This window comes from Sciurus vulgaris (genome assembly GCF_902686455.1).
Source record: "Sciurus vulgaris genome assembly, chromosome: 6".
NCBI classification, from domain to species: domain Eukaryota; kingdom Metazoa; phylum Chordata; class Mammalia; order Rodentia; family Sciuridae; genus Sciurus; species Sciurus vulgaris.
This window is the reverse complement of record NC_136466.1, coordinates 138,068,440-138,079,366: the sequence shown is the minus strand read 5'-3', so window position 1 is coordinate 138,079,366 and position 10,927 is coordinate 138,068,440. Positions and strand designations below refer to the sequence as shown.

The 10,927-nt window shown below is 34.9% G+C and overlaps 1 pseudogene across 1 annotated transcript; it reads left to right on the top strand.

The window, feature by feature from the left end:
- The first annotated feature begins 9,680 nt into the window (after positions 1–9,680).
- LOC306663924 (large ribosomal subunit protein uL1m-like) lies at positions 9,681–10,666 on the top strand (annotated as a pseudogene). The gene has a single exon. The product of its transcript is annotated as a large ribosomal subunit protein uL1m-like (transcript).
- The last annotated feature ends 261 nt before the right edge of the window (positions 10,667–10,927 follow it).

Sequence of the window (10,927 nt, the reverse complement as noted above, 5' to 3'; positions counted from 1 at the left end):
CAGAGAAGACACATGCCCGAAAAAGACCTAAGAAGACCTTAAGTCTTCATGCCAGGCTGATGAGCAAAGTTCTCTTGCACAAAGCCAGTCTGCAGTGATCAGGAGTCTGCTTTTATAAATGCTCATTTTTATAAATGCTCAATTTTCAACAGAAGGTCACAAACATGAAAAAGAAACAGAGAAATACAGGCCTCTGACTTCCTTGGCAAAGACTTTAAAACAAATGATTTAAATACCATCAGAGAACTAAAGGAAAACACGAAGAACTTAGGGAAATTGGGAACATGGCATAGTAACAAAATCAGAATGATGATAAAGAGTTAGAAATGATGAAAAAAAAAAACAACAAACCGGAAATTCTGGAGCTAAATAATATAACAACTAGTGTCAAAAATTCACCAGAGGAATTCTAAGCTAAAATCATAGAAGAAAAAATCAGTGAGCTTGAAGACAGGTAATTTGAAATTATCAAGTCTGAGGAAGAAAGAAAAAAATATGTGTGAAGATACGTGAGAAGGAACATCATCAAGAGACTGATATATATATTCTGGGAGTAACAGAAGGGAGAGAGAGAGAGAGAGAGAGAGAGATAAAGGAAGAGAGAGGGAGAAAGAGAAGCTTATTTTATAAAGTTTACTTGATAAAATAATGAGCAATATCTTTCTAATTTTGAGAAAGACATTGATATCCAAGAAGATAAGCAAACTCAAGGTAGGATAAATTGAAAGAGATTCAGATCATGAGAAGTTGGAATTAAATTTCTGAGAGAGAATCTCAAAAGCAGTGAGAGAAGCAATTTGTCGTACAGGGGAGTCTCTCTCTCCCCCTTGCTTTCTCTCTCTCTCTCCTGCTCTCTCTCTCTCTCTCTCTCTCCATCACCCCCCCCACATATTTTTTTCTCAAATATATGTGAAAGAAAAAGAAATAAAAGTATCTTTGAGAATTCTATTGCCAGCAAAACTGTGCTTCAAAAGGAGGAGGAAATGAAGGTATTCACAGATAAAACCTGAGAGAACTTGTAGTCACCAGATTTACTCTAATAGAAATGTCAACTTGTTGTGAAAGGATGCTAAACAGTAAATTAAAGCCATATGAAAATAGAAGCTTTTCCAGTGAAAGTAAATGCAAGTATAAAAGTCAATATTTTTGTAACTTGGATTTATAGCTTCATTTTTAGCTTTCTATAAGATTTGGAAGGCAAAAGCAGAAAAAAATTGTAAAGCTGTGTTAGTGGGTGCACAATATTTAATGATGTAACTTGTGACATTAGTAACAAAGAACCTGGGAGTAGAGATTTTAAATAAAATTGAACTAAGCTAGTTACAGTTTAAAACAGACTGCTTTAACTTAACAATATAATGCATTGATTTTTTAAGTATTTTGGGTATAAACTGAGGAATGGGATAGCTGGGTCAAATGGTGGTTCCATTCCAAGTTTACTGAGAAATCTCCATACAGCTTTCCATAATTGTTGCACCCTTTTGCAGTCCCACCAACTATGTATGAGTACACCTTTTTTCCCACATCCTCACCAATATTTATTGTTGCCTGTATTCTTGATGCTTGCTGTTCTGACTGGAGTGAGATGAAATATTAGAACAGTTTTGATTTGCATTTTTCTAATTGCTAGAGATGTTGAACATTTTTTCATCTATTTGTTGATTGATTGTATATCTTCTGTGAAGTGTCTGTTCAGTTCCTTAGCCCATTTATTGATTGGGTTATTTGTTTTTTGTTTTTTGTTTTTTTTGGTGTTAAGTTTTTTGAGTTCTTTTTTTAATTTTTTTTTTTGAGATTTTTTTACACTACATTTTGATTCATTGTACACAAATGAGGTTCTTTATAGATTCTGGAGATTAGTGCTCTATCTGAGGTGCATGTGGTAAAGACTTTCTCCCAATCTGTATAGGCTTTCTCTTCACATTATTGATTGTTTATCTTGCTAAGAAGAAGCTTTTTAGTTTGACATCAATGTTTATAGCAGCTCAATTCACAATCGCTAAAATATGGAACCAACCTAGATTCCCTTCAGCAGATGAATGGATAAAGAAAATGTGGCATATATATGCATGGAATATTACTCAGTTTTAAAGAATAAAATTATGAAATTTGTTGGTAAATGGATAGAGTTAGAGAATCTTATGCTAAGCAAAATAAGCCAAACCCCCGAAACCAGAAGCCAAATGTTTTCTCTGATATGTAGATGCTAATTCACAATGGGGGTGGGATAGGGAAGAATAGAGTTACTTTGTATTAGGTAGAGGGGAGTGAAGGGCAGGGAAGGGGTATGGGGAAGGAATGATAGTAGAGTGAAACAGACATTATTACCTCATGTACATATATGACTGAATGACTGATGTGATTCTACTATATGAAAAATCAAAAAATGAGAAATTATACTTCATTTATGTATGATCTATCAAAATGTATAAATGCATTCTACTGTCATGTACAACAAATTAGAATAAATAAAAACATTAAAAAAAGAATGTGATGTGCAATCCTCATGGCAAACAGAAAGAAAAATATATCTATTATGAATAAAAAGAAAGGAGAAGGAAGCAAAATGTATCACTGTAAAATGTCAACTAAACCTAGAGGAAGACTGGAAGGGAGGAAATTGGGCACAAACAAGCTGTAAGAAAGGCAGAAAGAAAATTAGAACCATTTGACCCTGCTATTCTACTTCCTGGTTTATACCCAAATGATTTAAAATCACCATATTACAGTGATGCAGTCACATGGATGTTATAGCAACTCAATTCACAATAACTAAACTATGGAACCAACCTAGGTGCCCTTCAGCAGATGAATGGATAAAAAAAATGTGATACATATATATATATATATATGTATATATCATCATATATATATATGATGGAATGTTACTCAGCCTTAAAGAAGAATGAAATTATGGCATTTGCAGGTAAATAGATGGAGCTGGAGAATATCACACTAAGCAAAATAAGCCAAATCCAAAAAACCAAAAGTCAAATAATTTTCTCTGATATGTGAATGCTAATTCACAATGAGGGAGCTAGGGAAACATAGAGATACTTTAGATTAGGTAGAGGGGATTGAAGAGAGGGAAGGGCATATGAGGATATGGGAAGGATATAGGAAGGAATCAGACATTATTACCCTGTGTACATATATCCAGGTGGGATTCTACATCATGTATAACCAGAAGAATGAGAAATTTTACCGCATTATATATGATATATCAAAGTGTATTTCACTGGCATGTATAACTAATTAAAACAAAAAATAATTAAAAAACAAAGAAGCAAAAGCATTAAAAAAAAATTGAAAAATACCAATACCAAGCACAGTCTTAGAAGAAATGGCTTTAAATGTAAATGATTTAAAGACATACATTGCAACAAAAATAACACTATATTCAACTATGTGCTATTTGCAAGAGACTAATTTTAGATCTAAGGACATGAGTAAGTCAGAATAAATAAATGGAAATAGTTATATCAAAAAATATAAATATCAGAAAAATATTTTAAATCCAAAACTGTTGTTAAAGACAAAAAAGAACACTATATAAACAAAACAGAGTAAATTTACTAGAAAACACAGCAACAAAAATTTATACACCAACATCAGAGCTCCAAAACGCATAAAACAAACATTGTGAGAAACAGTTCTACAATAAAAATAAGAGACTTTGATGTCTACTTTTCAATGTTGGATAGAAAATCAGATAAATGATCAAAAAGGCAACAGAGAATTTGAACTATATGCTAATTGGACCTCTCAGAAATATTCAGAACCCTCCTACAACAGCAGAATACATGTTTTTCTCAAGCACATAAGAACACTCTTCAGAATAGGTCATGTGTTAGGGGGAAAGAAAACTAGCCGTGTTGGCGAGGATGTGGGGAGAAAGGTACACTCATACATTGCTGGTGGGGCTGCAAATTAGTGCAGCCACTCTGGAAAGCAGTGTGGAGATTCCTTAGAAAACTTGGAATGGACCCTCCATTTGACCCAGCTATCCCACTCCTTGGCCTATAACCAAAGGACTTAAAATCAGCATACTACAGAGATACAGCCACATCAATGTTCATAGCTGCTCAATTCACAATAGCCAGACTGTGGAACCAACCTAGATGCCCTTCAATTGATGAGTGGATAAAGAAACTGTGGTATATATATACAATGGAATATTACTCAGCCATAAAGAATGATAAAATTATGGCATTTGCAGGCAAATGGATGAAATTGGAGAATATCATGCTAAGTGAGATAAGCCAATCTCAAAAAGCCAAAGGACGAATGATATCGCTAATAAGTGGAGGATGACACATAATGGGGGGGAGGGAAGGGTTAGTGTTAGGGTTAGAGATAGGGTTAGGGAGGGGGGCAAGTATGGAGGAAGGAAGGACTGTATAGAGGGTAAAGAGGGGTGGGAGGGGTGCGGGGAAGGGAAAAAATAACAGAATGAATCAAACAACATTACTCTATGTAAATTTATGATTACACAAATGATATGCCTTTACGCCATGTACAAACAGAGAAACAACATGTATCCCATTTGTTTACAATAAAAAAAAATGAAAAAAAAAACAAAAAAAATTTAAAATATGTGTTTAAAACATGTTGTAAACTGGAGGAATATTTTATAATGGTCAATAAAAAATCCCAATTCAAATTTAAAAAAAAATTGAAATTATAAAACTATCTTTTTAGATGAAAATATAATTAAATCAAAAATAGATAGCAGAAGGAAGATGGAAAAATTCAAAACTATGTGGAATTAAAAGGCACTTTTCACCAGTAACCCCTCAATTCATTGTTGAAACTATAAATGAACTAATACATATAAAGTTCAGAACAGTGCCTGGCTCTTCAGAACTAAGTTCAGAACTAAGTCCAGAACCAAGCCCAAAGAAAGTATTAACTGTTATTAATACAATTAAAATGACATGAATAGTTATGATCTATGTTTGTGTACTGCTTAATAGTTCTTTTTGGTGGATCTGTAGTCAATGCAAGATGGAGTGAAAATCTCCATTTTTCTTTTTTTCTTTTTTAATTTGTTCTAACTAGTTATATGTGACAGTAGAATGCATTTGATGCATTGTATACAAATGGAGCACAACTTCTCATGCCTCTGCAGTCACAATGGTTATATAATCATACATGTGTATAGGGTAATAATGTCTGTCCCATTCCACCATACTTCCCATCCCCACCACCCCACCTCACCCCTCACTACCCTTTGCCAAATCCAAAGTTCCTTCATTCTTCCCTACTCTACCACCCCCAAGATAGATCAGCATCAGCTTATCAGAGAAAACATTCAGCATTTGTTTTTATGGGATTGACTTATTTCACTTAGCATGATATTCACTTAGCATGATAAGGAATGGAGATTTATGCCCACACAATATAATATGATGTAGTTATTTTAAAAAGTGACATGTTAGTGTGGCACAATTTTTTTTTTTACATTTAATTAACCAGTAGTGGTTTGTTCTTATTAACCCAAATGCATAGTTTACAATAGTAATGTGCTAATACAAAATGTCAAATAATTGGGTTGTGTGAGTATGTATGAGTGAGGGAGTATACTCTATATTTTCAACTTCAATTTAAAATTGCTCTAAAACAGTGTATTATTATTATAATTATTATTATATTATTATTATATTATATCATTATATTATTATCTGGGCCTTAAACATGCATGGAAAACTCTCCACCACTGAGCCACAACTCCAGCTCTGTCCATTAATTTAAAAAATACATATAGTAATCTTAAGAAAATTAATTTGATGCAAACTTTCTTACTTGTAAAAAGGTATACAGTGCATTAGTAAGTGAGAAAGCTTATTGTAGACCAATGCATAGGATTGACTTGTAAAAACAAATATCAACAAAGCACACTATTTTAAAATTATTATTCCAATCATCCATTGCTGCCTAAAAGGAATTGGTTCTAGGACACACACCACCCAGCAGATACCCAAATCCAAAAATGTTCGAATTCCTTATATAAAATGATGTGGAATTTCACCTATCCTACACACATCATCTCATGTACTTCAAATCATCTCTGGATTACTTAGGATATCTAATGTACTTTAAATGCTATGAAAATAGTTGTTATACTATATTGTTTAGGGAAAATGACAAGAAAAAAGTTTTATACATGTTCAGTATAAATGCAGTCATTTTTAGTAGAATGAATTGGACATAACTTTCCTATGTTCATATATAAATACAAGACCAGTGAAACTCTACACCATGTACAACCATGAGAATTGGATCCTAATTAGAGTAAGTTATACTTCATGTATGTATGTCAAAATACACTCTACTGCCATGTATATTTAAAAAGAACAAATAAAAAATATTAATCTAAATGCAATCATTTTTCCAAACATTTCCTATCTGCAGGTGGTTGAATTCACAGATGTGGAACCTGCTCATAAGCAGGCTCCACTACATATGAAAATGATCAAAGAAGGAAAATAACACACACCAAGTTACTTATCTGGTTATTTGGGTACAGATTTTTGCTGAGGAGATGGAGAAAGAAAAATGTTATTATAAAAATGGGGAGGTATACATACTACAGTGTTCAATAAAAGTGAATTTTTTTTTGTATTTTACTGTTATAACAAATTACAATAAATATCGAAAGTGTAAAATTGAATATTCACCATCTTTCCCGTGTATGGTAAACCTCTAAGTTCAGGTTTCCAAGATTTTTCTTTTTGTACTAGAGATTAAACCCACGGGTGCTTTACCACTGAGCCACATCCTCAGTCCTTTTTATGTTTTGTTTTGAGACAGGGTCTTGCTAAGTTGTTTAGGATCTCACCAAGTTGCTAAGGCTGGCTTTGAACTTGTATTCCTCCTTCCTCAGCCTCCTGAGCCACTGGGATTTCCAGACATACACCACTACACCTGGTCAAGATTTGTTCTTAAATATGTAAAAGGAAGCTTTCTAAATACAGCTCAATCTTTTTAATATTAAAAACTTACAAAGACTCTTAAGAACCATAATGTGACTGTCAACTCAAAAATATATCTTCAAACTTACTTCTTTGCTCCAGGTAATACCTGAAATCTGTACAGAGCTTCCACACAACTTGATCTATGGGAAAATAGGCCAGGTAAGTATTTTCAATAATATTATACTTGCTACTCAAGAGAGATTATTGGGAAGCAAAAGTTATGTTCTTGCCAATGAAAGTGAAGTAAAATAATCATAAGCTCTTGATTATGTGTATTCAAATATAAATCTTCAAATAAAAGGTCAGTATATGGTAGGTGATGACTTACTATCAGCAAACAGACCTCCCTCACCTTAACACAGAAGTGGTTGGCTACTGGGGCCAATAGTCTGGCCTGAAGTAATAGGTAGATCAAGTACAATGGGCCAGGAAGGAAAATGTTCCTTGCTTCTGTTTACATCTCTTAGCTCTAACTTTCTATACCGTGATCATGAACAAATACCAAACAGACACTCTGCTACCAGGTGTGTGAGGAGGAGGTAAAGAAAGGTATTGGGAGATGGGGTACATGCCAAGGAACGTGGGGTCTTGTAACCCTTAGAGAAATAATCAGTGGTTTGGGGGGCAGGTGGAGTTCCAGGATTAATCTCACCCCGTCCCCATCTGAAGGATGACTTGTTTATCTTTTCTCAGTATTGTTCAAACTTCTCAAACCTTCAGAAGACATTTTTTAAAGGTCTGTCCTTGTATCGTGTATATATGATTTTTCTAAATTTTGAGATTTCTTGGATCAATACTTTGAGACACAGTGCATGAAAATGCACTGATAGACCTGAAAACATTACCCCCTGATTGACAGAGCAGGTTTTAGAACTTGACTTGGAGTAAAAGCAAACAAGACATATTAAAACTTTCTCATATTCTCTCAAATTTGAATAGTTACCAAAAGAGTCTGATACTCAACAGTCCAAGGGGGCAGAACCTCATAAAATAGGCAAAAACATGTGCCTTCTGTTGGTAGAATGTACTACATTAGGTAAGGGCCCAGCTATACCTACCATTATTTCTCCCATCTTCACATGTCAGATAAATAGGTTAAAATAGTGACCATAAATGTAACTTCCATGGATATTTCCTTATGGACATACGAGGATTGGGGAATAAGCTTCCTTCAACAGAAGGAGTATATTATCTTAGAGAGATGATGGCTGTATTTATCTCACATTTTGCTCATGTAAGCAAATAACTATTTGCATATTTCTGCAGTATAGGCTCATATAAAGTAATTAATATTAAATATTTTATGCTATTCCAACATTTTAATTCAGTAAGATCCAGTTCATTGATATTTAATGCTAGATGTCAGCTACCATACTAGGCATTACAAACATAAATGTGGATAAGACACACTGCAGCCCCTGAAGGAATCTGCAACTCATTTATCTTTTCTCAATGTTTTTACACACACTTCTTGAAGACATTTTTTAAAAGTTTGTCTCTGTATAGCTATTTCTAAATTTTGAGTTTTTTTGGAGCCATATTCTGAAAAAGAGTGTAATGGCACAAAGAGAAGCCAATCCACAGTGGGGTTGACAGCAGCTTCCTTGAGTGAGCTCTGGAACCAAAGTGAGCCTTGTAGTGAGTTGGAGAGAAATGACCCACTTAGTCCTTGAAGGCTCTATCTTGGGACAGATATGCTCTCAGGTAAGCTGACTCTCTTCTGATGAGGCTGTCCTTGCAGTGGCAGGTGACAGTTTATGGACCTTGCTTCCTGCAGCTGGGCTGCATGCCCTTTTGATGCTACAGTCCCCTCCACTGCACTTGACTTGGGGGCCACAACCAACAATCACGGTATGGTCTCCCTCCTTGAGTATCCAGTGTAGATTTCAGTGAATTTCAGTATATTCAGTGAAAATGGATTTTCAGTCTGTAATTGTTGGACTTGTCCATTTAGTATGACAACAAGGCAGGAGAGGTCCAAGTCTGGAACCCAGATGTATTTATCTCTGCCTCTATTGTGCAACAGCAAACTTAGTTCCCTGCCATGATCAGTGCTGACAACAGGCTGACTCTTCACCTGCTGCTACTATCTAAAGGACCCACAGAGCAGTCACAATCTGCAGATTGTTGGGGCTCTTTTTGTGCTCCCAGGAGAATGTCACCACTCTTTGGAAACCAAGAACTCTTAGAGCCTAGAATTGTGGGCATGTGGAACCAGACCCTCCAGTGGGTAATTGGAAATATGAGTAAACATAGCCACTCCTGTTTTTATCTCTTGGTTCTAAGGCAGCATATTCTTCCTGTTGGAGGGATAGCAGCATACAAGTATGATTCAAGGTACACACTGCATACTACATTGTATGTTGGCATCATCTTAAAAAATAATTACATTGATGGACTGGGGTTGTGGCTCAGTGGTAGAGTGCTTACCTAGCAGGTGTGAGGCACTGGGTTTGATCTTCAACACCACATATAAAAAAATTAGTGGAATGGTCAACATGGTGGCAGCCATAGATGTCTTGGAAGAGGGAGACTGAAGTAATATTTAAGTGAAATCTCTGAAACATGACTGGATTACTATAAAATTTATCATGTGAAGGGAAAGTGGTATGGAAGAATATCACAGAAGGAAGACAGATTTTTGTATGCATATCCTAAGGTGGTCAAGAACATAGCAGCTGTTCAGGTAACTGAAATGAGTCTTGATACATCATCAAAGACATACTCCTTCCAAGATGGTTTATCAGACATCTCTTTATCCTTGTTCTTTAAACATTCATGTGCCCAATAGACATTTTGCTGCTGCTGCTACAAAGCCTGCAAAGAAAACAAAAAAAAGATACCAAAGAAAAGCATCAGATGAAAAAAAGGATGAGATAGAAAAATAAAGTCATATCCCTACATGGAAGGTGAACCTGAGGATGATGTCTATTTAAAACACCTATACCCAAGGCAGATACATGAGGTGGAGAAAGCTGTTCAGTTACTTAAGAAATTTCAAATTTTGGACTTTACTAATCCAAAGCAAGAGGTTTATCTTGACTTGACACAGGATATGGCACTAGGGAAAAAGAAAAAAGTGGAGCCATTTGCCAGTGTTATTAGTTTTCCATACCCATTTGCATCAGAAATCAATGAAGTTGCTGTATTTACTGGGAATGCATCAGAGATTAAAATAGCGGAAGAAAATGGAGCTGCATTTGCAGGAGGAACTAATCTGATTCAGAAGATTTTGGATGATGAAATTCAAGTAGACTTTTATGTAGCTGTTCCAGAAATAATGCCTGAATTTAATCCATTAAAGAAGAAACTGAAAAACAAAGGTTTCCAAGGGTTGCTAGAAATTCTATTGGCCATGACATCCCCAAAATGCTTGAATTATTTAAAACTGGATGTGAAATTCATGTAGATGAGGAAAGAGAGAACTTTCTCAGTACCCAAATAGCCACATTAGATATGTCAAGTGACCAGATTGCTACCAATCTGCAAGCAGTTATTAATGAAGTCTGTAAGCATAGACCTCTGAATTTGGGTCCCTTTGTAGTATGTGCCTTCCTTCGGAGCACAAGTGAAGGTTTGCTACTAAAGATTGATCGATTTCTGCACAAAGAAGGAGAAACTAAAGAAAGTAACCAAGAAGCTGCCTAAAAGTGTTGAATTTTGAAATTATTTTGAATGGATTAAGAAACAACAAAAAATTATAAAACTGCATAATTTCTTAAAAAAATTAAAGGTATTGTATCCATCTACAACTAAAAATATTTTTTTAAAAAATAATTACATTGAACCCTTCAGAAGGCTGTTCCACAACACATACTAGTAGATCAAACATATTATAAGACTTGGTTTAGTGGGGTTGGTTGAGACCCCGTGAGCAGTAAAGAAAAAACACATACCAAGAATAATTATGTATTTCTACAAAACAAATATTTGGCCCTTGTACTAGTGAT